Source organism: Heptranchias perlo, unplaced genomic scaffold (assembly GCF_035084215.1).
Source record: "Heptranchias perlo isolate sHepPer1 unplaced genomic scaffold, sHepPer1.hap1 HAP1_SCAFFOLD_65, whole genome shotgun sequence".
NCBI classification, from domain to species: domain Eukaryota; kingdom Metazoa; phylum Chordata; class Chondrichthyes; order Hexanchiformes; family Hexanchidae; genus Heptranchias; species Heptranchias perlo.
In genome coordinates this window covers 67,909-94,900 of record NW_027139677.1, presented here as the reverse complement: position 1 = coordinate 94,900, position 26,992 = coordinate 67,909, and positions in this window count along the sequence as shown.

Here is a 26,992-nt window from a genome sequence, read left to right as displayed (position 1 = left end):
GGAGCGATCTGGGTATTCTAGTCTCCTTATCAAAGAGGGACGTGGGTCATGTAGTCTCCTTATCAAGGAGTGATCTGGGTATTCTAGTCTCCTTGTCTAGGAGGGACCTGTGTAATCTGGTATCCTTATCTAGGAGGGATTTGGGTAATCTAGTCTCCTTATCTAGTAGGAATCTGGGTATTGCAGTCTCCTTATCTAGATGGGACCGGGATAATCTAGTATCCTTATCTAGTAGGAATCTGGGTAATCTATTCTCATTAACTGGAAGTGATCTGGGTAATCTAGCTTCCTTGTCTAGGAGGGACCTGGGTAATCTCGTCTCCATATCTAGTAGAGAACTAGGTAATCTGGTCTCCTTAACTGGGAGGGACCTGGGTAATCTAGTCTCCTTGTGTAGTAGAAATCTGGGTAAGCTATTCTCCTTGTCTAGGAGGTACCTGGGTAATCTAGTCTCTATATCTAGAAGGGATCTTGGTAATCTCGTATCCTTATCTACGAGGGACCTGGGTAATCTAGTCTCCTTACCTAGGAGGGAACTGGGTAATGCCGACTCCTTATCCAGGAGGGATCTGGGTAATCTAGTCTCCTTATCTATGAGGGAACTGGGTAATCTAGTCTCCATATCTAGGAGTGATCTGGGTAATCTAGTCTCCGTATACAGGAGGGACCTGGGTAATCTAGTCTCCATATCTAGTAGAGATCTAGGTAATCTAGTCTCCTTAACTGGGAGGGACCTGGGTAATCTAGTCTCCTTATTTAGTAGGCATCTGGGTAATCTATTCTCCTTGTCTATTAGGTACGTGGGCAATCTAGTCTCCATATCTAGTAGGGATCTAGGTAATCTAGTTTCCTTATCTACGAGGGACCTGGGTAATCTAGTTTCCTTATCTAGGAGATATCTGGGTAATGCTGAATCCTTAACCAGGAGGGATATGGGTATTCTACTCTCCATATCTAGGAGGGATCTGGGTAATCTAGTCTCCTTATACAGGAGGGGTCTGGGTAATCTAGTCTCCTTATCTATGAGGGAACTGGGTAATCTAGTCTCCTTATCTAGTAGGGATCTGTGCAATCAAGTCTCCTTATCCAGGAGGGACCTGGGTAATCTAGTCTCCTTATCTAGGAGCGATCTGGGTATTCTAGTCTCCTTATCCAGGAGGGGAATTTGGGGATTCTAGTCTCCTTATCCAGAAGGGGGATCTGGGTAATCTAGTCTCCTTATCTAGGAGGGACCTGGGTAATGTAGTTTCCTTATCCAGGAGGGATCTGGGTAATCTATTCTTCTTATCCAGGACGGATCTGGGTAATCTAGCCACCTTATCCATGAGGGATCTTGGTAATCTAGTCTCCTTATCCAGGAGGGTTCTGGGTAATCTAGTCTCCTTATCCATGAGGGATCTGGGTAATCTAGTCTCCTTATCCAGGAGGGATCTGGGTAATCTAGTCTCCTTATCCAGGACGGATCTGGGTAATCTAGCCTCCTTATCTTGGAGGGATCTGGGTAATCTAGTCTCCTTATCAAAGAGGGACGTGGGTAATGTAGTCTCCTTATCAAGGAGTGATCTGGGTATTCTAGTCTCCTTGTCTAGGAGGGACCTGTGTAATCTGGTATCCTTATCTAGGAGGGATTTGGGTAATCTAGTCTCCTTATCTAGTAGGAATCTGGGTATTGCAGTCTCCTTATCTAGATGGGACCGGGATAATCTAGTATCCTTATCTAGTAGGAATCTGGGTAATCTATTCTCATTAACTGGAAGTGATCTGGGTAATCTAGCTTCCTTGTCTAGGAGGGACCTGGGTAATCTCGTCTCCATATCTAGTAGAGAACTAGGTAATCTGGTCTCCTTAACTGGGAGGGACCTGGGTAATCTAGTCTCCTTGTGTAGTAGAAATCTGGGTAAGCTATTCTCCTTGTCTAGGAGGTACCTGGGTAATCTAGTCTCTATATCTAGAAGGGATCTTGGTAATCTCGTATCCTTATCTACGAGGGACCTGGGTAATCTAGTCTCCTTACCTAGGAGGGATCTGGGTAATGCCCACTCCTTATCCAGGAGGGATCTGGGTAATCTAGTCTCCTTATCTATGAGGGAACTGGGTAATCTAGTCTCCATATCTAGGAGTGATCTGGGTAATCTAGTCTCCGTATACAGGAGGGATCTGGGTAATCTAGTCTCCTTATCTAGGAGGGAACTGGGTAATCTAGTCTCCTTATACAGGAGGGATCTGGGTAATCTAGTCTCCTTGTCTAGGAGGGAAATGGGTAATCCAGTCTCCTTATACAGGAGGGATCTGGGTAAACTAGTCTCCTTATCTAGGAGGGATCTGGGTAATCTAGCCTCCTAATCCGGGAGGGGAATCTGGGGAATCTAGTCTCCTTATCTCGGAGGGATCAGGTTAATCTAGTCTCCTTATCCAGTAGTGGGATCTGGGTAATCTAGCTTCCTTTTCTAGGAGGGACCTGGGTAATCTAGTCTCCATATCTATTAGAGAACTAGGTAATCTGGTCTCCTTAACTGGGAGGGACCTGGGTAATCTAGTCTCCTTGTGTAGTAGAAATCTGGGTAATCTAGTCTCCTTGTCTCGGAGGGAACTGGGTAATCTAGTCTCCTAATACAGGAGGGACCTGGGTAATCTAGTCTCCTTATCCAGGAGGGACCTGGGTAAACTAGTCTCCTTATCTAGGAGGGATCTGGGTAATCTAGTCTCCTTATCCGGGTGGGGAATCTGGGGAATCTAGCCTCCTTATCTAGGAGTGATCTGGGTAATCTGGTCTCCTTATCCAGGAGGGGGATCTGGGTAATCTGGTCTCCTTTTCTAGGAGGGACCTGGGTAATGTAGTCTCCATATCTAGTAGAGATCTAGGTAATCTAGTCTCCTTAACTGGGAGGGGCCTGGGTAATCCAGTCTCCTTATTTAGTAGGAATCTTTGTAATCTATTCTCCTTCGCTATGAGGGACCTCGGTAATCCAGTCTCCATATCTAGTGGTGATCTAGGTAATCTAGTATCCGTATCTACGAGGGAACTGGGTAATCTAGTCTCCTTTTCGACGAGCGACCTGGGTAATCTAGCCTCCTTATTCGGGAGGGATCTGGGTAATGCCGACACCTTATCCAGTAGGGATCTGGGTAATCTAGTCTCCTTTTACAGGAGGGACCTGGGTAATCTAGTCTCCTTATACAGGAGGGATCTGGGTAATCTAGTCTCCTTATCCCGGAGGGGCCTGGGTAAACTAGTCTCCTTATCTAGGAGGGATCTGGGTAATCTAGTCACCTTATCCAGGAGGGGGGATCTGGGTAATCTAGTATCCTTATCGAAGAGGGACCTGGGTAATGTAGTTTCCTTATCCAGGAGTGGTCTGGGTAATCTCGTCTCCTTATCCAGGAGGGATCTTGGCAATCTAGTCTCCTTATCTAGGAGGGATCTGGGTAATCTAGTCTCCTTATCTAGGAGGGACCTGGGTAATTTAGTCTCCTTATCTAGGAGTGATCTGGGTAATCTAGTCTTCTTATCTAGGAGGGATCTGGGTGATCTAGACTCCTTATCAAATAGGGATCTGGGTAATCTAGTCTCCTTATCCAGGAGGGATCTAGGTAATCTTGTTTACTTATCTAGTAGCAATCTGGGCAATCCAATATCCTTATCTAGATGGGACCTGGGTAATCTAGTCTCCTTATCTAGTAGGAATCTGGGTAATCTATTCTCATTAACTAGAAGGGATCTGGGTAATCTAGTTTCATTGTCTAGGCGGGACCTGGGTAATCTAGTCACCATATCTAGTAGAGATATAGGTAATCTAGTCTCCTTAACTGGGAGGGACCTGGGTAATCTAGTCTCCTTATTCAGTAGGAATCTGGGTAATCTATTCTCCTTGTCTATGAGGTACCTGGGTAATCTAGTCTCCATATCTAGTAGGGATCGAGGTAATCTAGTTTCCTTATCCAGCAGGGATCTGGGTAATCTAGTCTCCTTAACTGGGAGGGGCCTGGGTAATCTAGTCTCCTTATTTAGTAGGAATCTTTGTAATCTATTCTCCTTCGCTATGAGGGACCTCGGTAATCCAGTCTCCATATCTAGTGGTGATCTAGGTAATCTAGTATCCGTATCTACGAGGGAACTGGGTAATCTAGTCTCCTTTTCGACGAGCGACCTGGGTAATCTAGCCTCCTTATTCGGGAGGGATCTGGGTAATGCCGACACCTTATCCAGTAGGGATCTGGGTAATCTAGTCTCCTTTTACAGGAGGGACCTGGGTAATCTAGTCTCCTTATACAGGAGGGATCTGGGTAATCTAGTCTCCTTATCCCGGAGGGGCCTGGGTAAACTAGTCTCCTTATCTAGGAGGGATCTGGGTAATCTAGTCACCTTATCCAGGAGGGGGGATCTGGGTAATCTAGTATCCTTATCGAAGAGGGACCTGGGTAATGTAGTTTCCTTATCCAGGAGTGGTCTGGGTAATCTCGTCTCCTTATCCAGGAGGGATCTTGGCAATCTAGTCTCCTTATCTAGGAGGGATCTGGGTAATCTAGTCTCCTTATCTAGGAGGGACCTGGGTAATTTAGTCTCCTTATCTAGGAGTGATCTGGGTAATCTAGTCTTCTTATCTAGGAGGGATCTGGGTGATCTAGACTCCTTATCAAATAGGGATCTGGGTAATCTAGTCTCCTTATCCAGGAGGGATCTAGGTAATCTTGTTTACTTATCTAGTAGCAATCTGGGCAATCCAATATCCTTATCTAGATGGGACCTGGGTAATCTAGTCTCCTTATCTAGTAGGAATCTGGGTAATCTATTCTCATTAACTAGAAGGGATCTGGGTAATCTAGTTTCCTTGTCTAGGCGGGACCTGGGTAATCTAGTCACCATTTCTAGTAGAGATATAGGTAATCTAGTCTCCTTAACTGGGAGGGACCTGGGTAATCTAGTCTCCTTATTCAGTAGGAATCTGGGTAATCTATTCTCCTTGTCTATGAGGTACCTGGGTAATCTAGTCTCCATATCTAGTAGGGATCGAGGTAATCTAGTTTCCTTATCCAGCAGGGATCTGGGTAATCTAGTCTCCTTATCCAGGAGGGATCTAGGTAATCTAGTGTCCTTATCTAGTAGAAAACTGGGCAATCCAATATCCTTATCTAGATGGGACCTGGGTAATCTAGTCTCCTTTTCTAGTAGGAACCTGCGTAATCTATTCTCAATAACTAGAAGGGATCTGTGTAATCTAGTTTCCTTGTCTAGGAGGGACCTGGGTAATCTAGTCACCATATCTAGTAGAGATCTATGTAATGTAGTCTCCTTAACTGGGAGGGACCTGGATAATCTAGTCACCATATCTAGTAGGGATCGAGGTAATCTAGTTTCCTTATCTACGAGGGACCTGGGTAATCTAGTCTCCTTGTCTAGGAGGGACCTGGGTGATCTAGTCTCCATATCTAGTAGTGATCTATGTAATCTAGTCTCCTTATCTACTAGGTACCTGGGTAATCTAGTCTCCATATCTCGGAGGGATCTGGGTAATGCCGACTCCTTATCCAGGAGTGATCTGGGTAATCTAGTCTCCATTTACAGGAGGGATCTGGGCAATCTAGTCTCCTTATCCAGGAAGGATCTGGGTAATCTAGTCTCCTTAACCAGGAGGGAACTGGTTAATCTAGTCTCCTTATGTAGTAGGGATCTGGGTAATCTAGTCTCCTTATCCCGGAGGGACCTGGGTAAACTAGTCTCCTTATCTAGGAGGGATCTGGGTAATCTTGTCTCCTTATCCAGGAGGGGGATTTGGGTAATCTAGTCTCCTTATCCAGGAGGGATCTGAGTAATCTAGTCTCCTTATCCAGGAGGGGCCCGGGTAATCTAGTCTCCTTATCCAGGAGGGGTCTGGGTAATTTAGTCTCTTTATCTCGGAGGGATTTGTGTAATCTCGCCTCCTTATCAAGAGGGATCTGGGTAATGTAGTCTCATTATCCAGGAGGGACCTGGGTAATCTTGTCTCCTTATCCAGGAGGGGGATTTGGGTAATCTAGTCTCCTTATCCAGTAGGGATCTGGGTAATGTAGTCTCATTATCCAGGAGGGACCTGGGTAATCTAGTCTCCTTATTCAGGAGGGATCTGGGTAATCTAGTCTCCTTATCCAGGAGGGATCTGGGTAATCTAGTCTCCTTATCTAGTAGGAATCTGGGTAATCCAATCTCCTTATCTAGAAGGGACCGGGATAATCTAGTCTCCTTATCTAGTAGGAATCTGGGTAATCTATTCTCATTAACTGGAAGGGATCTGGGTAATCTAGCTTCCTTGTCTAGGAGGGACCTGGGTAATCTAGTCTCCATATCAAGTAGAGATATAGGTAATCTAGTCTCCTTAACTGGGAGGGACCTGGGTAATCTAGTCTCCTTATGTAGTAGAAATCTTGGTAATCTATTCTCCTTGTCTATGAGGTACCTGGGTAAACTAGTCTCTATATCTAGAAGGGATCTAGGTAATCAAGTATCCTTATCTACGAGGGACCTGGGTAATCTAGTCTCCTTATCTAGGAGGGATCTGGGTAATGCCGACTCCTTATCCAGGAGGGATCTGGGTAATCTAGTCTCCATATCTCGGAGGGATCTGGGTAATCTAGTCTCCCATATACAGGAGGGATCTGGGTAATCTAGTATCCTTATCTAGGATGGAACTGGGTAATCTAGTCTCCATATCTAGGAGTTATCTTGGTCAACTAGTCTTCTTATACAGGAGGGATCTGGGTAATCTAGTCTCCTTATCTATGAGGGAACTGGGTAATCCAGTCTCCTTATACAGGAGGGATCTGAGTAATCTAGTCTCCTTATCTAGGAGGGATCTGGGTAATCTAGTCTCCTTATCCAGGAGGGACCTGGGTAAACTAGTCTCCTTATCTAGGAGGGATCTGGGTAATCTAGCCGCCTGATCCGGGAGGGGAATCTGGGGAATCTAGTCTCCTTATCTCGGAGGGATCAGGGTAATCTAGTCTCCATATCCAGGAGGGGGATCTGGGTAATCTGGTCTCCTTTTCTAGGAGCGACCTGGGTAATGTAGTCTCCATATCTAGGAGAGATCTAGGTAATCTAGTCTCCTTAACTGGGAGTGGACTGGGTAATCTAGTCTCCTTATTTAGTAGGAATCTGAGTAATCTATTCTCATTAACTGGAAGGGATCTGGGTAATCTAGCTTCCTTGTCTAGGAGGGACCTGGGTAATCTAGTCTCCATATCTAGTAGAGATCTAGGTAATCTAGTCTCCTTAACTGGGAGGGACCTGGGTAATCTAGTCTCCTTCTATAGTAGAAATCTTGGTAATCTATTCTCCTTGTCTATGAGGTACTTGGATAATCTAGTCTCTATATCTAGAAGGGATCTAGGTAATCAAGTATCCTTATCTACGATGGACCTGGGTAATCTAGTCTCCTTATCTAGGAGGGATCTGGGTAATGCCGACTCCTTATCCAGGAGGGATCTGGGTAATCTAGTCTCCATATCACAGGGGGAGCTGTGTAATCTAGTCTCCTATATACGGGAGGGATCTGGGTAATCTAGTATCCTTATCTAGGAGGGAACTGGGTAATCTAGTCTCCATATCTAGGAGGGATCTGGGTAATCTAGTCTTCTTATACAGGAGGGATCTGGGTAATCTAGTCTCCCTATCTAGGAGGGAACTGGGTAATCTAGTCTCCTTATACAGGAGGGATCTCGGTAATCAAGTCTCCTTATCCAGGAGGGACCTGGGTAAACTAGTCCAATTATCTAGGAGGGATCTGGGTAATCTAGCCTCCTAATCCGGGAGGGGAATCTGGGGAATCTAGTCTCCTTATCTCGGAGGGATCAGGGTAATCTAGTCTCCATATCCAGGAGGGGGATCTGGGTAAGCTGGTCTCCTTTGCTAGGAGGGACCTGGGTAATGTAGTCTCCATATCTAGTAGAGATCTAGGTAATCTAGTCTCCTTAACTGGGAGTGGCCTGGGTAATCTAGTCTCCTTATTTAGTAGGAATCTGGGTAATCTATTCTCATTAACTGGAAGGGATCTGGGTAATCTAGCTTCCTTGTCTAGGAGGGACCTGGGTAATCTAGTCTCCATATCTAGTAGAGATCTGGGTAATCTAGTCTCCTTAACTGGGAGGGACCTGGGTAATCTAGTCTCCTTATGTAGTAGAAATCTTGGTAATCTATTCTCCTTGTCTATCAGGTACCTGAATAATCTAGTCTCTATATCTAGAAGGGATCTAGGTAATCAAGTATCCTTATCTACTAGGGACCTGTGTAATCTAGTCTCCTTATCTAGGAGGGATCTGGGTAATGCCGACTCCTTATCCAGGAGGGATCTGGGTAATCTAGTCTCCATATCTCAGAGGGATCTGGGTAATCTAGTCTCCTATATACAGGAGGGATCTGGGTGATCTAGCATCCTTATCTAGGAGGGATCTGGGTAATCTAGTCTCCTTATCTAGGAGGGAACTGGGTAATCTAGTCTCCTTATACAGGACGGATCTGGGTAATCTAGTCTCCTTATCCAGGAGGGACCTGGGTAAACTAGTCTCCTTATCTAGGAGGGATCTGGGTAATGTAGCCTCCTAATCCGGGAGAGGAATCTGGGGAATCTAGTCTCTTTATCTCGGAGGGATCAGGGTAATCTAGACTCCTTATCCAGGAGGGGGATCTGGGTAAGCTGGTCTCCTTTTCTAGGAGGGACCTGGGTAATGTAGTCTCCATATCTAGTAGAGATCTAGGTAATCTAGTCTCCTTAACTGGGAGTGGCCTGGGTAATCTAGTCTCCTTATTTAGTAGGAATCTTTGTAATCTATTCTCCTTGTCTAGGAGGGACCTGGGTAATCGAGTCTCCATATCTAGTAGGGATCTAGGTAATCTAGTATCCTTATCTACGAGGGAACTGGGTAAACTAGTGTCCTTATCTAGGAGGGATCTGGGTAATCTAGTCTCCTTATCCAGGAGGGGGAATCTGGGGAATCTAGTCTCCTTATCTAGGAGGGATCTGGGTAATCTAGTCTCCTTATCTAGGAGGGATCTGGGCAATCTAGTCTCCTTATCTAGGAGGGAACTGGGTAATCCAGTCTCCTTATTCAGGAGGGATCTGGGTAATCTAGTCTCCTTATCTAGGAGGGAACTGGGTAATCTAGTCTCCTTGTCTAGGAGGGAACTGGGTAATGCCGACTCCTTATCCAGGAGGGACCTGGGTAAACTAGTCTCCTTATCTAGGAGGGATCTGGGTAATCTAGCCTCCTTTTCCGGGAGGGGAATCTGGGGAATCTAGTCTCCTTATCTCGGAGGGATCTGGGTAATCGATTCTCATTAACTGGAAGGGATCTGGGAGATCTAGCTTCCTTGTCGAGGTGGGACCTGGGTAATCTAGTCTCCATATCTAGTAGAGATCTAGGTAATCTAGTCTCCTTAACTGGGAGGGACCTGGGTAATCTAGTCTCCTTATGTAGTAGAAATCTTGGTAATCTAATCTCCTTGTCTATGAGGTACCTGGGTAATCTAGTCTCTATATCTAGAAGGGATCTAGGTAATCAAGTATCCTTATCAACGAGGGTCCTGGGTAATCTAGTCTCCTTATCCAGGAGGGATCTGGGTAATGCCGACTCCTTATACAGGAGGGATCTGGGTAATCTAGTCTCCATATCTCGGAGGGATCTGGGTAATCTAGTCTCCTATACACAGGAGGGATCTGGGTAATCTAGTATCCTTATCTAGGAGGGAACTGAGTAAACTAGTCTTCATATCTAGGAGGGATCTAGGTAATCTAGTCTCCTTATACAGGAGGGATCTGGGTAATCTAGTCTCCTTATCTAGGAGGGAACTGGGTAATCCAGTATCCATATACAGGAGGGATCTGGGTAATATTGTCTCCTTATCTAGTAGGAATCTGGGTAATCTATTCTCATTAACTGGAAGGGATCTGGGTAATCTAGCTTCCTTGTCTAGGAGGGACCTGGGTAATCTAGGCTCCAAATCTAGTAGAGATCTAGGTAATCTAGTCTCCTTAACTGTGAGGAACCTGGGTAATCTAGTCTCCTTATGTAGTAGAAATCTTGGTAATCTATTCTCCTTGTCTATGAGGTACCTGGGTAATCTAGTCTCTATATCTAGAAGGGATCTAGGTAATCAAGTATCCTTATCGACAAGGGACCTGGGTAATCTAGTTTCCTTATCTAGGAGGGATCTGGGTAATGCTGACTCCTTATCCAGGAGGGATCTGGGTAATCTAGTCTCCATATCTCGGAGGGATCTGGGTAATCTAGTCTCCCATATATAGGAGGGATCTGGGTAATCTAGTATCCTTATCTAGGAGGGAACTGAGTAATCTAGTCTCCATATCTAGGAGGGAACTGGGTAATCCAGTATCCATATACAGGAGGGATCTGGGTAATCTTGTCTCCTTATCGAGTAGGAATCTGGGTGATCTATTCTCATTAACTGGAAGGGATCTGGGTAATCTAGCTTCCTTGTCTAGGAGGGACCTGGGTAATCTAAGCTCCAAATCTAGTAGAGATCTAGGTAATCTAGTCTCCTTAACTGTGAGGAACCTGGGTAATCTAGTCTCCTTATGTAGTAGAAATCTTGGTAATCTATTCTCCTTGTCTATGAGGTACCTGGGTAATCTAGTCTCTATATCTAGAAGGGATCTAGGTAATCAAGTATCCTTATCGAAAAGGGACCTGGGTAATCTAGTTTCCTTATCTAGGAGGGATCTGGGTAATGCTGACTCCTTATCCAGGAGGGATCTGGGTAATCTAGTCTCCATATCTCGGAGGGATCTGGGTAATCTAGTCTCCCATATATAGGAGGGATCTGGGTAATCTAGTATCCTTATCTAGGAGGGAACTGGGTAATCTAGTCTCCATATCTAGGAGGGATCTGGGTAATCTAGTCTCCTTATACAGAAGGGATCTGGGTAATCTAGTCTCCTTATCTAGGAGGGAACTGGGTAATCCAGTCTCCTTATACATGAGGGATCTGGGTAATCTAGTCTCCTTATCTAGGCGGGAACGGGGTAATCTAGTCTCCTTATACAGGAGGGATCTGGGTAATCTAGTCTCCTTACCTAGGAGGGACCTGGGTAAACTAGTCTCCTTATCTCGGAGGGATCTGGGTAATCTTGCCTCCTTATCCGGGAGGGGAATCTGAGGAATCTAGTCTCCTTATCTCGGAGGGATCTGGGTAATCTAGTCTCCTTATCCAGGAGAGGGATCTGAGTAATCTGGTCCCCTTTTCTAGGAGGGACCTGGGTAATGTAGTCTCCATATCTAGTAGAGATCTAGGTAATCTAGTCTCCTTTATTGGGAGGGGCCTGGGTAATCTAGTCTCTTTATTTAGTAGGAATCTTTGTAATCTATTCTCCTTGTCTCGGAGGGACCTGGTTAATCGAGTCTCCATATCTTGTAGGGATCTAGGTAATCTAGCATCCTTATCTACGAGGGAACTGGGTAAACTAGTGTCCTTATCTCGGAGCGATCTGGGTAATCTAGTCTCCTTATCCAGGAGGGGGAATCTGGGGAATCTAGTCTCCTTATCCAGGAGGGATCTGGGTAATCTAGTATCCATATCTAGGAGGGATCTGGGTAATCCAATCTCCTTATCTCGAAGGGACCGGGATAATCGAGTCTCCTAATCTAGTAGGAATCTGGGTAATCGATTCTCATTAACTGGAATGGACCTGGGTAATCTAGTCTCCTTATGTAGTAGAAATCTTGGTAATCTATTCTCCTTGTCTATGAGGTACCTGGGTAATCTTGTCTCCTTATCTAGGAGGGACCTCGGTAAACTAGTCTCCTTATCTAGGAGGGATCTGGGTAATCTAGCCTCCTTATCCGGGAGGGGAATCTGGGGAATCTAGTCTCCTTATCTCGGAGGGATCTGGGTAATCAGTCTCCTTATCCAGGAGGGGGATCTGAGTAATCTGGTCTCCTTTTCCAGGAGGGACCTGGGTAATGTAGTCTCCATATCTAGTAGAGATCTAGGTAATCTAGTCTCCTTAACTGGGAGGGGCCTGGGTAATCTAGTCTCCTTATTTAGTAGGAATCTTTTTAATCTATTCTCCTTGTCTAGGAGGGACTTGGGTAATCCAGTCTCCATATCTAGTAGCGTTCTAAGGTAATCTAGTATCCTTATCTACGAGGGAACTGGGTAAACTAGTGTCCTTATCTCGGAGGGATCTGGGTAATCTAGTCTCCTTATCCAGGAGGGGGAATCTGGGGAATCTAGTCTCCTTATCTAGGAGGGATCTGGGTAATCTAGTCTCCTTATCTAGGAGGGATATGGGCAATCTAGTCTCCTTATCCAGGAGAGGGATCTGGGTAATCTGGTTTCCTTTTCTAGGAAGGACCTGGGTAATGTAGTCTCCATATCTAGTAGAGATCTAGGTAATCTAGTCTCCTTAACTGGGAGGGACCTGGGTAATCTAGTCTCCTTATTTTGTAGGAATCTTGGTAATCTATTCTCCTTCTCTAGGAGGGACCTGGGTGATCTAGTCTCCATATCTAGTAGTGATCTATGTAATCTAGTCTCCTTATCTACTAGGGACATGGGTAATCTAGTCTCCATATCTCGGAGGGATCTGGGTAATGCCGACTCCTTATCCAGGAGTGATCTGGGTAATCTAGTCTCCATTTACAGGAGGGATCTGGGCAATCAAGTCTCCTTATACATGAGGGATCTGGGTAATCTAGTCTCCTTATCCAGGAGGGATCTACGTAATCTAGTTTCCTTATCTAGTAGAAATAAGGGCAAACCAATATCCTTATCTAGATGGGACCTTGGTAATCTAGTCTCCTTATCTAGTAGGAATCTGGGTAATCTTTTCTCATTAACTAGAAGGGATCTGGGTAATCTAGTTTCCTTGTCTAGGAGGGACCTGGGTAATCTAGTCTCCATATCTAGTAGAGATCTAGGTAATCTAGTCTCCTTAACTGGGAGGGACCTGGGTAATCTAGTCTCCTTATTTAGTAGGAATCTGGGTAATCTATTCTCCTTGTCTATGAGGTACCTGGGTAATCTAGTCTCAATATCTAGTAGGGATCTAGGTAATCTAGTTTCCTTATCTACGAGGGACCTGGGTAATCTAGTCTCCTTATCTAGGAGGGATCTGGGTAATGCTGAATCCTTAACCAGGAGGGATATGGGTATTCTACTCTCCATATCTAGGAGGGATCTGGGTAATCTAGTCTCCTTATACAGGAGAGTTCTGGGTAATCTAGTCTCCTTATCTAGGAGGGAACTGGGTAATCTAGTCTCCTTATCTAGTAGGGATCTGTGTAATCAAGTCTCCTTATCCAGGAGGGACCTGGGTAATCTAGTCTCCTTATCTCGGAGGGATCTGGGTATTCTAGTCTCCTTATCCAGGAGGGGACTCTGGGGATTCTAGTCTCCTTATCCAGAAGGGGGATCTGGGTAATCTGGTCTCCTTATCTAGGAGGGACCTGGGTAATGTAGTTTCCTTATCCAGGAGGGATCTGGGTAATCTAGTCTTCTTATCCAGGACGGATCTGGGTAATCTAGTCTTCTTATCCAGGACCGATCTGGGTAATCTAGCCTCCTTATCTAGGAGGGATCTGGGTAATCTAGTCTCCTTATCCAGGACGTATCTGGGTAATCTAGCCTCCTTATCTTGGAGGGATCTGGGTAATCTAGTCTCCATATCAAAGAGGTACCTGGGTAATGTAGTCTCCTTATCAAGGAGTGATCTGGGTATTCTAGTCTCCTTATCTAGGAGTGATCTGGGTAATCTAGTCTCCTTGTCTAGGATGGACCTGTGTAATCTGGTATCCTTATCTAGTAGGGATTTGGGTAATCTAGTCTCCTTATCAAGGAGGGTTCTGGATAATCTAGTCTCCTTATCTAGTAGGAATCTGGGTAATGCAGACTCCTTATCTAGATGGGACCGGGATAATCTAGTATCCTTATCTAGTAGGAATCTGGGTAATCTATTCTCATTAACTGGAAGGGATCTGGGTAATCTAGCTTCCTTGTCTAGGAGGGACCTGGGTATTCTAGTCTCCATATCTAGTAGAGATCGAGGTAATCTCGTCTCCTTAACTGGGAGGGACCTGGGTAATCTAGTCACCTTGTGTAGTAGAAATCTGGGTAAGCTATTCTCCTTGTCTAGGAGGTACCTGGGTAATCTAGTCTCTATATCTAGAAGGGATCTATGTAATCTAGTATCCTTATCTACGAGGGACCTGGGTAATCTAGTCTCCTTATCTAGGAGGGATCTGGGTAATTCCGACTCCTTATCCAGGAAGGATCTGGGTAATCTAGTCTCCTTATCTAGGAGGGAACTGGATAATCTAGTCTCCATATCTAGGAGGGATCCGGGTAATCTAGTCTCCTTATACAGGAGGGATCTGGGTAATCTAGTCTCCTTATCTAGGAGGGATCTGGGTAAACTAGTCTCCTTATCTAGGAGGGATCTGGGTAATCTAGTCTCCTTATCCGGGAGGGGAATCTGGGGAATCTGGTCTCCTTATCCAGGAGGGGAATCTGGGTAATCTGGTCTCCTTTTCTAGGAGGGACCTGGGTAATGTAGTCTCCATATCTAGTAGAGATCTAGGTAATCTAGTCTCCTTAACTGGGAGGGGCCTGGGTAATCTAGTCTCCTTATTTAGCAGGAATCTTTGTAATCTATTCTCCTTGTCTATGAGGGACCTCTGTAATCCAGTCTCAATATCTAGTAGGGATCTAGGTAATCTAGTATCCTTATCTACGAGGGAACTGGGTAATCTAGTCTCCTTATCTACGAGCGACCTGGGTAATCTAGCCTCCTTATTCGGGAGGGATCTGGGTAATGCCGACTGCTTATCCAGTAGGGATCTGGGTAATCTAGTCTCATTATACAGGAGGGATCTGGGTAATCGAGTCTCCTTATACAGGAGGGATCTGGGTAATCTAGTCTCCTTATCCCGGAGGGACCTGGGTAAACTAGTCTCCTTATCTAGGAGGGGTCTGGGTAATCTAGTCACTTTATCCAGGAGGGGGGATCTGGGTAATCTCGTCTCCTGATCGAAGAGGGACCTGGGTAATGTAGTTTCCTTATCCAGGAGGGGTCTGGGTAATCTCGTCTCCTTATCCAGGAGGGATCTTGTTAATCTAGTCTCCTTATCTAGGAGGGATCTGTGTAATCTATTCTCCTTATCTAGGAGGGACCTGGGTAATTTAGTCTCCTTATCTAGGAGTGATCTGGGTAATCTAGTTTCCTTATCTAGGAGGGATCTGGGAGATCTAGCCTCCTTATCAAATAGGGATCAGGGTAATCTAGTCTCCTTATCCAGGAGGGATCTGGGTAATCTAGTCTCCTTATCCAGGAGGGATCTAGGTAATCTAGTTTCCTTATCTGGTAGAAATCTGGGCAATCCAATATCCTTATCTAGATGGGACCTGGGTAATCTAGTCTCCTTATCTAGTAGGAATCTGGGTAATCTATTCTCATTAACTAGAAGGGATCTGGGTAATCTAGTTTCCTTGTCTAGGAGCGACCTGGGTAATCTAGTCACCATATCTAGTAGAGATCTAGGTAATCTAGTCTCCTTAACTGGTAGGGACCTGGGTAATCTGATCTCCTTATTCAGTAGGAATCTGGGTAATCTATTCTCCTTGTCTATGAGGTACCTGGGTAATCTAGTCTCCATATCTAGTCGGGATCGAGGTAATCTAGTTTCCTTATCTACGAGGGACCTGGGTAATCTAGTCTCCTTGTCTAGGAGTGAACTGGGTGATCTAGTCTCCATATCTAGTTGTGATCTATGTAATCTAGTCTCCTTATCTACTAGGGACCTGGGTAATCTAGTCTCCATATCTCGGAGGGATCTGGGTAATGCCGACTCCTGATCCAGGAGTGATCTGGGTAATCTAGTCTCCATTTACAGGAGGGAGCTGGGCAATCTAGTCTCCTTATACAGGAGGTATCTGGGTAATCTAGTCTCCTTAACCAGGAGGGATCTGGTTAATCTAGTCTCCTTATGTAGTAGGGATCTGGGTAATCTAGTCTCCTTATCCAGGAGGGACCTGGGTAAACTAGTCTCCTTATCTAGGAGGGATCTGGGTAATCTTGTCTCCTTATCCAGGAGGGGGATTTGGGTAATCTAGTCTCCTTATCCAGGAGGGATCTGGGTAATCTAGTCTCCTTATCTAGGAGGGACCTGGGTAAGGTAGTCTCCTTAATAAGGAAGGATTAGGGTAATCTAGTATGTTTTTCTCGGAGGGATTTGGGTAATCTCGTCTCCTTATCAAGAGGGATCTGTGTAATCTAGTCTCATTATCCAGGAGGGACCTGCGTAATCTAGTCTCCTTATCCAGGAGGGATCTGGGTAATCTAGTCTCCATATCCAGGAGGGATCTGGGTAATCTAGTCTCCTTATCTAGTAGGAATCTCGGTAATCCAATCTCCTTATCTGGAAGGGACCGGGATAATTTAGTCTCCTTATCTAGTAGGAATCTGGGTAATCTATTCTCATTAACTGGAAGGGATCTGGGTAATCTAGTCTTCTTATTTAGTAGGAATCTGGGTGATCTATTCTCCTTGTCTATGAGGTACCTGGGTAATCTAGTCTCCATATCTAGTAGGGATCGAGGTAATCTAGTTTCCTTATCTACGAGGGACGTGGGCAATCTAGTCTCCTTATCTTGGAGGGATCTGGGTAATGCCGACTCCTTATCCAGGAGGGATCTGGGTAATCTAGTCTCCATATCTAGGAGGGATCTGGGTAATCTAGTCTCCTTATACAGGAGGGATCTGGGTAATCTAGTCTCCTTATCTAGGAGGGAACTGGGTAATCTATTCTCCTTTTACAGGAGGGATCTGGGTAATCTAGTCTCTTTATCCAGGAGGGACCAGGGTAAACTAGTCTCCTTATCTAGGAGGGATCTGGGTAATCTAGTCTCCTTATCCAGGAGGGGAATCTGGGGAATCTAGTCTCCTTATCTAGGAGGGACATGGGTAATCTAGTCTCCTTATCCAGGAGGGGGATCTGGGTAATCTGGTCTCCTTATCCAGGATGGATCTGGGTAATCTAGTCTCCTTATCCAGGAGGGATCTAGGTAATCTAGTCTCCTTATCTAGTTGGAATCTGGGTAATCTATTCTCATTAACTAGAAGGGATCTGGGTAATCTAGTTTTCTTGTCTAGGAGGGACCTGGGTAATCTAGTCTCCATATCTAGTAGAGATCTAGGTAATCTCGTCTCCTTAACTGGGAGGGACCTGGGTAATCTAGTCTCCTTATTTAGTAGGAATATGGGTAATCTATTCTCCTTGTCTATGAGGTACATAAGAACATAAGAACATAAGAAATTGGAGCAGGAGTAGGCCAATCGGCCCCTCGAGCCTGCTCCGCCATTCAATAAGATCATGGCTGATCTGATCCCAACCACAAATCTAAAGAACACAAGAAGTCGGAGCAGGACCCGGCCACATAGCCCCTGGGCCCTCTCCGCCACCCACAGGGCATTGACCGATCCGAACTCAGCTTCATGTCCAATTTCCTGCCCGCTCCCCATAACCCCTAATTCCCTTTACTTCTAGGAAACTGTCTATTTCTGTTTTAAATTTATCTAATGATGTAGCTTCCACAGCTTCCTGGGGCAGCAAATTCCACAGACCTACCACCCTCTGAGTGAAGAAGTTTCTCCTCATCTCAGTTTTGAAAGAGCAGCCCCTTATTCTAAGATTATGCCCCCTAGTTCTAGTTTCACCCATCTTTGGGAACATCCTTACTGGGTAATCTAGTCTCCATATCTAGTAGGGATCGAGGTAATCTAGTTTCCTTATCTACGAGGGACATGGGTAATCTAGTCTCCTTATCTAGGAGGGATCTGGGTAATGCCGACTCCTTATCCAGGAGGGATCTGGGTAATCTAGTCTCCTTATACAGGAGGGATCTGGGTAATCTAGTCTCCTTATCTAGGTGGGAACTGGGTAATCTAGTCTCCTTATACAGGAGGGATCTGGGTAATCTAGTCTCCTTATCCAGGAGGGACCTGGGTAAACTAGTCTCCTTATCTAGGAGGGTTCTGGGTAATCTAGTCTCCTTATCCAGGAGGGGAATCTGGGGAATCTAGTCTCCTTATCTAGGAGGGATCTGGGTAATGTAGTCTCCTTATCCAGGAGGGGGAATCTGGGGAATCTAATCTCCTTATCTAGGAGGGATCTGGGTAACCTAGTCTCCTTATCTAGGAGGTATCTGGGTAATCTAGTCTCCTTATCCAGGAGAGTGATCTGGGTAATCTGGTCTCTTTTTCTAGGAGGGACCTGGGTAATGTAGTCTCCATATCTAGTAGAGATCTAGGTAATCTAGTCTCCTTAACTGGGAGGGACCTGGGTAATCTAGTCTCCTTATTTAGTAGGAATCTTGGTCATCTATTCTCCTTCTCTCGGAGGGACCTGGGTAATCTAGTCTCCATATCTAGTAGGGATCGAGGTAATCTAGTATCCTTATCTACGAGAGACCTGGGTAATCTAGTCTCCGTATCTAGGAGGTATCTGGGTGATCTAGTCTCCTTATCAAATATGGATCTGGGTAATCTAGTCTCCTTATCCAGGAGGGATCTGGGTAATCTAGTCTCCTTATCCAGGAGGGATCTAGGTAATCTAGTGTCCTTATCTAGTAGAAAACTGGGCAATCCAATATCCTTATCTAGATGGGACCTGGGTAATCTAGTCTCCTTTTCTAGTAGGAACCTGCGTAATCTATTCTCAATAACTAGAAGGGATCTGTGTAATCTAGTTTCCTTGTCTAGGAGGGACCTGGGTAATCTAGTCACCATATCTAGTAGAGATCTATGTAATGTAGTCTCCTTAACTGGGAGGGACCTGGATAATCTAGTCACCATATCTAGTAGGGATCGAGGTAATCTAGTTTCCTTATCTACGAGGGACCTGGGTAATCTAGTCTCCTTGTCTAGGAGGGACCTGGGTGATCTAGTCTCCATATCTAGTAGTGATCTATGTAATCTAGTCTCCTTATCTACTAGGTACCTGGGTAATCTAGTCTCCATATCTCGGAGGGATCTGGGTAATGCCGACTCCTTATCCAGGAGTGATCTGGGTAATCTAGTCTCCATTTACAGGAGGGATCTGGGCAATCTAGTTTCCTTATCTAGTAGAAATATGGGCAATCCAATATCCTTATCCAAATGGGACCTGGGTAATCTAGTCTCCTTATCTAGTAGGAATCTGGGTTATCTATTCTCATTAACTAGAAGGGATCTGGGTAATCTAGTTTCCTTGTCTAGGAGGGACCTGGGTAATCTAGTCTCCATATCTAGTAGAGATCTAGGTAATCTAGTCTCCTTAACTGGGAGGGACCTGGGTAATCTAGTCTCCTTATTTAGTAGGCATCTGGGTAATCTATTCTCCTTGTCTATGAGGTACCTGGGCAATCTAGTCTCCATATCTAGTAGGGATCTAGGTAATCTAGTTTCCTTATCTACGAGGGACCTGGGTAATCTAGTTTCCTTATCTAGGAGATATCTGGGTAATGCTGAATCCTTAACCAGGAGGGATATGGGTATTCTACTCTCCATATCTAGGAGGGATCTGGGTAATCTAGTCTCCTTATACAGGAGGGGTCTGGGTAATCTAGTCTCCTTATCTAGGAGGGAACTGGGTAATCTAGTCTCCTTATCTAGTAGGGATCTGTGCAATCAAGTCTCCTTATCCAGGAGGGACCTGGGTAATCTAGTCTCCTTATCTAGGAGCGATCTGGGTATTCTAGTCTCCTTATCCAGGAGGGGAATTTGGGGATTCTAGTCTCCTTATCCAGAAGGGGGATCTGGGTAATCTAGTCTCCTTATCTAGGAGGGACCTGGGTAATGTAGTTTCCTTATCCAGGAGGGATCTGGGTAATCTATTCTTCTTATCCAGGACGGATCTGTGTAATCTAGCCTCCTTATCCATGAGGGATCTTGGTAATCTAGTCTCCTTATCCAGGAGGGTTCTGGGTAATCTAGTCTCCTTATCCATCAGGGATCTGGGTAATCTAGTCTCCTTATCCAGGAGGGATCTGGTAATCTAGTCTCCTTATCCAGGACGGATCTGGGTAATCTAGCCTCCTTATCTTGGAGGGATCTGGGTAATCTAGTCTCCTTATCAAAGAGGGACGTGGGTAATGTAGTCTCCTTATCAAGGAGTGATCTGGGTATTCTAGTCTCCTTGTCTAGGAGGGACCTGTGTAATCTGGTATCCTTATCTAGGAGGGATTTGGGTAATCTAGTCTCCTTATCAAGGAGGGATCTGGGTAATCTAGTCTCCTTATCTAGTAGGAATCTGGGTAATGTAGTCTCCTTATCTAGATGGGACCGGGATAATCTAGTATCCTTATCTAGTAGGAATCTGGGTAATCTATTCTCATTAACTGGAAGTGATCTGGGTAATCTAGCTTCCTTGTCTAGGAGGGACCTGGGTAATCTCGTCTCCATATCTAGTAGAGAACTAGGTAATCTGGTCTCCTTAACTGGGAGGGACCTGGGTAATCTAGTCTCCTTGTGTAGTAGAAATCTGGGTAAGCTATTCTCCTTGTCTAGGAGGTACCTGGGTAATCTAGTCTCTATATCTAGAAGGGATCTAGGTAATCTCGTATCCTTATCTACGAGGGACCTGGGTAATCTAGTCTCCTTACCTAGAAGGGATCTGGGTAATGCCCACTCCTTATCCAGGAGGGATCTGGGTAATCTAGTCTCCTTATCTAGGAGGGAACTGGGTAATCTAGTCTCCATATCTAGGAGTGATCTGGGTAATCTAGTCTCCGTATACAGGAGGGATCTGGGTAATCTAGTCTCCTTATCTAGGAGGGAACTGGGTAACCTAGTCTCCTTATACAGGAGGGATCTGGGTAATCTAGTCTCCTTGTCTAGGAGGGAAATGGGTAATCCAGTCTCCTTATACAGGAGGGATCTGGGTAATCTAGTCTCCTTATCCAGGAGGGACCTGGGTAAACTAGTCTCCTTATCTAGGAGGGATCTGGGTAATCTAGCCTCCTAATCCGGGAGGGGAATCTGGGGAATCTAGTCTCCTTATCTCGGAAGGATCAGGGTAATCTAGTCTCCTTATCCAGTAGGGGGATCTGGGTAATCTAGCTTCCTTGTCTCGGAGGGACCTGGGTAATCTAGTCTCCATATCTATTAGAGAACTAGGTAATCTGGTCTCCTTAACTGGGAGGGACCTGGGTAATCTAGTCTCCTTGTCTAGGAGGGAACTGGGTAATCTAGTCTCCTTATACAGAAGGGACCTGGGTAATCTAGTCTCCTTATCCAGGAGGGACCTGGGTAAACTAGTCTCCTTATCTAGGAGGCATCTGGGTAATCTAGTCTCCTTATCCGGGAGGGGAATCTGGGGAATCTAATCTCCTTATCTAGGAGTGATCTGGGTAATCTGGTCTCCTTATCCAGGAGGGGGATCTGGGTAATCTGGTCTCCTTTTCTAGGAGGGACCTGGGTAATGTAGTCTCCATATCTAGTAGAGATCTAGGTAATCTAGTCTCCTTAACTGGGAGGGGCCTGGGTAATCTAGTCTCCTTATTTAGTAGGAATCTTTGTAATCTATTCTCCTTCGCTATGAGGGACCTCGGTAATCCAGTCTCCATATCTAGTGGTGATCTAGGTAATCTAGTATCCGTATCTACGAGGGAACTGGGTAATCTAGTCTCCTTTTCTACGAGCGACCTGGGTAATCTAGCCTCCTTATTCGGGAGGGATCTGGGTAATGCCGACACCTTATCCAGTAGGGATCTGGGTAATCTAGTCTCCTTTTACAGGAGGGATCTGGGTAATCTATTCTCCTTATACAGGAGGGATCTGGGTAATCTAGTCTCCTTATCCCGGAGGGGCCTGGGTAATCTAGTCTCCTTATCCAGGAGGGATCTGGGTAATCCAATCTCCTTATCTAGAAGGGACCGGGATAATCTAGTCTCCTTATCTAGTAGGAATCTGGGTAATCTATTCTCATTAACTGGAAGGGATCTGGGTAATCTAGCTTCCTTGTCTAGGAGGGACCTGGGTAATCTAGTCTCCATATCAAGTAGAGATATAGGTAATCTAGTCTCCTTAACTGGGAGGGACCTGGGTAATCTAGTCTCCTTATGTAGTAGAAATCTTGGTAATCTATTCTCCTTGTCTATGAGGTACCTGGGTAAACTAGTCTCTATATCTAGAAGGGATCTAGGTAATCAAGTATCCTTATCTACGAGGGACCTGGGTAATCTAGTCTCCTTATCTAGGAGGGATCTGGGTAATGACGACTCCTTATCCAGGAGGGATCTGGGTAATCTAGTCACCATATCTAGTAGAGATCTATGTAATCTAGTCTCCTTAACTGGGAGGGACCTGGGTAATCTAGTCTCCATATCTAGTAGGGATCGAGGTAATCTAGTTTCCTTATCTACTAGGGACCTGGGTAATCTAGTCTCCTTGTCTAGGAGGGACCTGGGTGATCTAGTCTCCATATCTAGTAGTGATGTATGTAATCTAGTCTCCTTATCTACTAGGTACCTGGGTAATCTAGTCTCCATATCTCGGAGGGATCTGGGTAATGCCGACTCCTTATCCAGGAGTGATCTGGGTAATCTAGTCTCCATTTACAGGAGGGATCTGGGCAATCTAGTTTCCTTATCTAGTAGAAATATGGGCAATCCAATATCCTTATCCAAATGGGACCTGGGTAATCTAGTCTCCTTATCTAGTAGGAATCTGGGTTATCTATTCTCATTAACTAGAAGGGATCTGGGTAATCTAGTTTCCTTGTCTAGGAGGGACCTGGGTAATCTAGTCTCCATATCTAGTAGAGATCTAGGTAATCTAGTCTCCTTAACTGGGAGGGACCTGGGTAATCTAGTCTCCTTATTTAGTAGGCATCTGGGTAATCTATTCTCCTTGTCTATGAGGTACCTGGGCAATCTAGTCTCCATATCTAGTAGGGATCTAGGTAATCTAGTTTCCTTATCTACGAGGGACCTGGGTAATCTAGTTTCCTTATCTAGGAGATATCTGGGTAATGCTGAATCCTTAACCAGGAGGGATATGGGTATTCTACTCTCCATATCTAGGAGGGATCTGGGTAATCTAGTCTCCTTATACAGGAGGGGTCTGGGTAATCTAGTCTCCTTATCTATGAGGGAACTGGGTAATCTAGTCTCCTTATCTAGTAGGGATCTGTGCAATCAAGTCTCCTTATCCAGGAGGGACCTGGGTAATCTAGTCTCCTTATCTAGGAGCGATCTGGGTATTCTAGTCTCCTTATCCAGGAGGGGAATTTGGGGATTCTAGTCTCCTTATCCAGAAGGGGGATCTGGGTAATCTAGTCTCCTTATCTAGGAGGGACCTGGGTAATGTAGTTTCCTTATCCAGGAGGGATCTGGGTAATCTATTCTTCTTATCCAGGACGGATCTGGGTAATCTAGCCTCCTTATCCATGAGGGATCTTGGTAATCTAGTCTCCTTATCCAGGAGGGTTCTGGGTAATCTAGTCTCCTTATCCATGAGGGATCTGGGTAATCTAGTCTCCTTATCCAGGAGGGATCTGGGTAATCTAGTCTCCTTATCCAGGACGGATCTGGGTAATCTAGCCTCCTTATCTTGGAGGGATCTGGGTAATCTAGTCTCCTTATCAAAGAGGGACGTGGGTAATGTAGTCTCCTTATCAAGGAGTGATCTGGGTATTCTAGTCTCCTTGTCTAGGAGGGACCTGTGTAATCTGGTATCCTTATCTAGGAGGGATTTGGGTAATCTAGTCTCCTTATCTACTAGGTACCTGGGTAATCTAGTCTCCATATCTCGGAGGGATCTGGGTAATGCCGACTCCTTATCCAGGAGTGATCTGGGTAATCTAGTCTCCATTTACAGGAGGGATCTGGGCAATCTAGTTTCCTTATCTAGTAGAAATATGGGCAATCCAATATCCTTATCCAAATGGGACCTGGGTAATCTAGTCTCCTTATCTAGTAGGAATCTGGGTTATCTATTCTCATTAACTAGAAGGGATCTGGGTAATCTAGTTTCCTTGTCTAGGAGGGACCTGGGTAATCTAGTCTCCATATCTAGTAGAGATCTAGGTAATCTAGTCTCCTTAACTGGGAGGGACCTGGGTAATCTAGTCTCCTTATTTAGTAGGCATCTGGGTAATCTATTCTCCTTGTCTATGAGGTACCTGGGCAATCTAGTCTCCATATCTAGTAGGGATCTAGGTAATCTAGTTTCCTTATCTACGAGGGACCTGGGTAATCTAGTTTCCTTATCTAGGAGATATCTGGGTAATGCTGAATCCTTAACCAGGAGGGATATGGGTATTCTACTCTCCATATCTAGGAGGGATCTGGGTAATCTAGTCTCCTTATACAGGAGGGGTCTGGGTAATCTAGTCTCCTTATCTAGGAGGGAACTGGGTAATCTAGTCTCCTTATCTAGTAGGGGTCTGTGCAATCAAGTCTCCTTATCCAGGAGGGACCTGGGTAATCTAGTCTCCTTATCTAGGAGCGATCTGGGTATTCTAGTCTCCTTATCCAGGAGGGGAATTTGGGGATTCTAGTCTCCTTATCCAGAAGGGGGATCTGGGTAATCTAGTCTCCTTATCTAGGAGGGACCTGGGTAATGTAGTTTCCTTATCCAGGAGGGATCTGGGTAATCTATTCTTCTTATCCAGGACGGATCTGGGTAATCTAGCCTCCTTATCCATGAGGGATCTTGGTAATCTAGTCTCCTTATCCAGGAGGGTTCTGGGTAATCTAGTCTCCTTATCCATCAGGGATCTGGGTAATCTAGTCTCCTTATCCAGGAGGGATCTGGTAATCTAGTCTCCTTATCCAGGACGGATCTGGGTAATCTAGCCTCCTTATCTTGGAGGGATCTGGGTAATCTAGTCTCCTTATCAAAGAGGGACGTGGGTAATGTAGTCTCCTTATCAAGGAGTGATCTGGGTATTCTAGTCTCCTTGTCTAGGAGGGACCTGTGTAATCTGGTATCCTTATCTAGGAGGGATTTGGGTAATCTAGTCTCCTTATCAAGGAGGGATCTGGGTAATCTAGTCTCCTTATCTAGTAGGAATCTGGGTAATGTAGTCTCCTTATCTAGATGGGACCGGGATAATCTAGTATCCTTATCTAGTAGGAATCTGGGTAATCTATTCTCATTAACTGGAAGTGATCTGGGTAATCTAGCTTCCTTGTCTAGGAGGGACCTGGGTAATCTCGTCTCCATATCTAGTAGAGAACTAGGTAATCTGGTCTCCTTAACTGGGAGGGACCTGGGTAATCTAGTCTCCTTGTGTAGTAGAAATCTGGGTAAGCTATTCTCCTTGTCTAGGAGGTACCTGGGTAATCTAGTCTCTATATCTAGAAGGGATCTAGGTAGTCTCGTATCCTTATCTACGAGGGACCTGGGTAATCTAGTCTCCTTACCTAGAAGGGATCTGGGTAATGCCCACTCCTTATCCAGGAGGGATCTGGGTAATCTAGTCTCCTTATCTAGGAGGGAACTGGGTAATCTAGTCTCCATATCTAGGAGTGATCTGGGTAATCTAGTCTCCGTATACAGGAGGGATCTGGGTAATCTAGTCTCCTTATCTAGGAGGGAACTGGGTAACCTAGTCTCCTTATACAGGAGGGATCTGGGTAATCTAGTCTCCTTGTCTAGGAGGGAAATGGGTAATCCAGTCTCCTTATACAGGAGGGATCTGGGTAATCTAGTCTCCTTATCCAGGAGGGACCTGGGTAAACTAGTCTCCTTATCTAGGAGGGATCTGGGTAATCTAGCCTCCTAATCCGGGAGGGGAATCTGGGGAATCTAGTCTCCTTATCTCGGAAGGATCAGGGTAATCTAGTCTCCTTATCCAGTAGGGGGATCTGGGTAATCTAGCTTCCTTGTCTCGGAGGGACCTGGGTAATCTAGTCTCCATATCTATTAGAGAACTAGGTAATCTGGTCTCCTTAACTGGGAGGGACCTGGGTAATCTAGTCTCCTTGTCTAGGAGGGAACTGGGTAATCTAGTCTCCTTATACAGGAGGGACCTGGGTAATCTAGTCTCCTTATCCAGGAGGGACCTGGGTAAACTAGTCTCCTTATCTAGGAGGCATCTGGGTAATCTAGTCTCCTTATCCGGGAGGGGAATCTGGGGAATCTAGTCTCCTTATCTAGGAGTGATCTGGGTAATCTGGTCTCCTTATCCAGGAGGGGGATCTGGGTAATCTGGTCTCCTTTTCTAGGAGGGACCTGGGTAATGTAGTCTCCATATCTAGTAGAGATCTAGGTAATCTAGTCTCCTTAACTGGGAGGGGCCTGGGTAATCTAGTCTCCTTATTTAGTAGGAATCTTTGTAATCTATTCTCCTTCGCTATGAGGGACCTCGGTAATCCAGTCTCCATATCTAGTGGTGATCTAGGTAATCTAGTATCCGTATCTACGAGGGAACTGGGTAATCTAGTCTCCTTTTCTACGAGCGACCTGGGTAATCTAGCCTCCTTATTCGGGAGGGATCTGGGTAATGCCGACACCTTATCCAGTAGGGATCTGGGTAATCTAGTCTCCTTTTACAGGAGGGATCTGGGTAATCTAGTCTCCTTATACAGGAGGGATCTGGGTAATCTAGTCTCCTTATCCCGGAGGGGCCTGGGTAATCTAGTCTCCTTATCCAGGAGGGATCTGGGTAATCTAGTCTCCTTATCTAGTAGGAATCTGGGTAATCCAATCTCCTTATCTAGAAGGGACCGGGATAATCTAGTCTCCTTATCTAGTAGGAATCTGGGTAATCTATTCTCATTAACTGGAAGGGATCTGGGTAATCTAGCTTCCTTGTCTAGGAGGGACCTGGGTAATCTAGTCTCCATATCAAGTAGAGATATAGGTAATCTAGTCTCCTTAACTGGGAGGGACCTGGGTAATCTAGTCTCCTTATGTAGTAGAAATCTTGGTAATCTATTCTCCTTGTCTATGAGGTACCTGGGTAAACTAGTCTCTATATCTAGAAGGGATCTAGGTAATCAAGTATCCTTATCTACGAG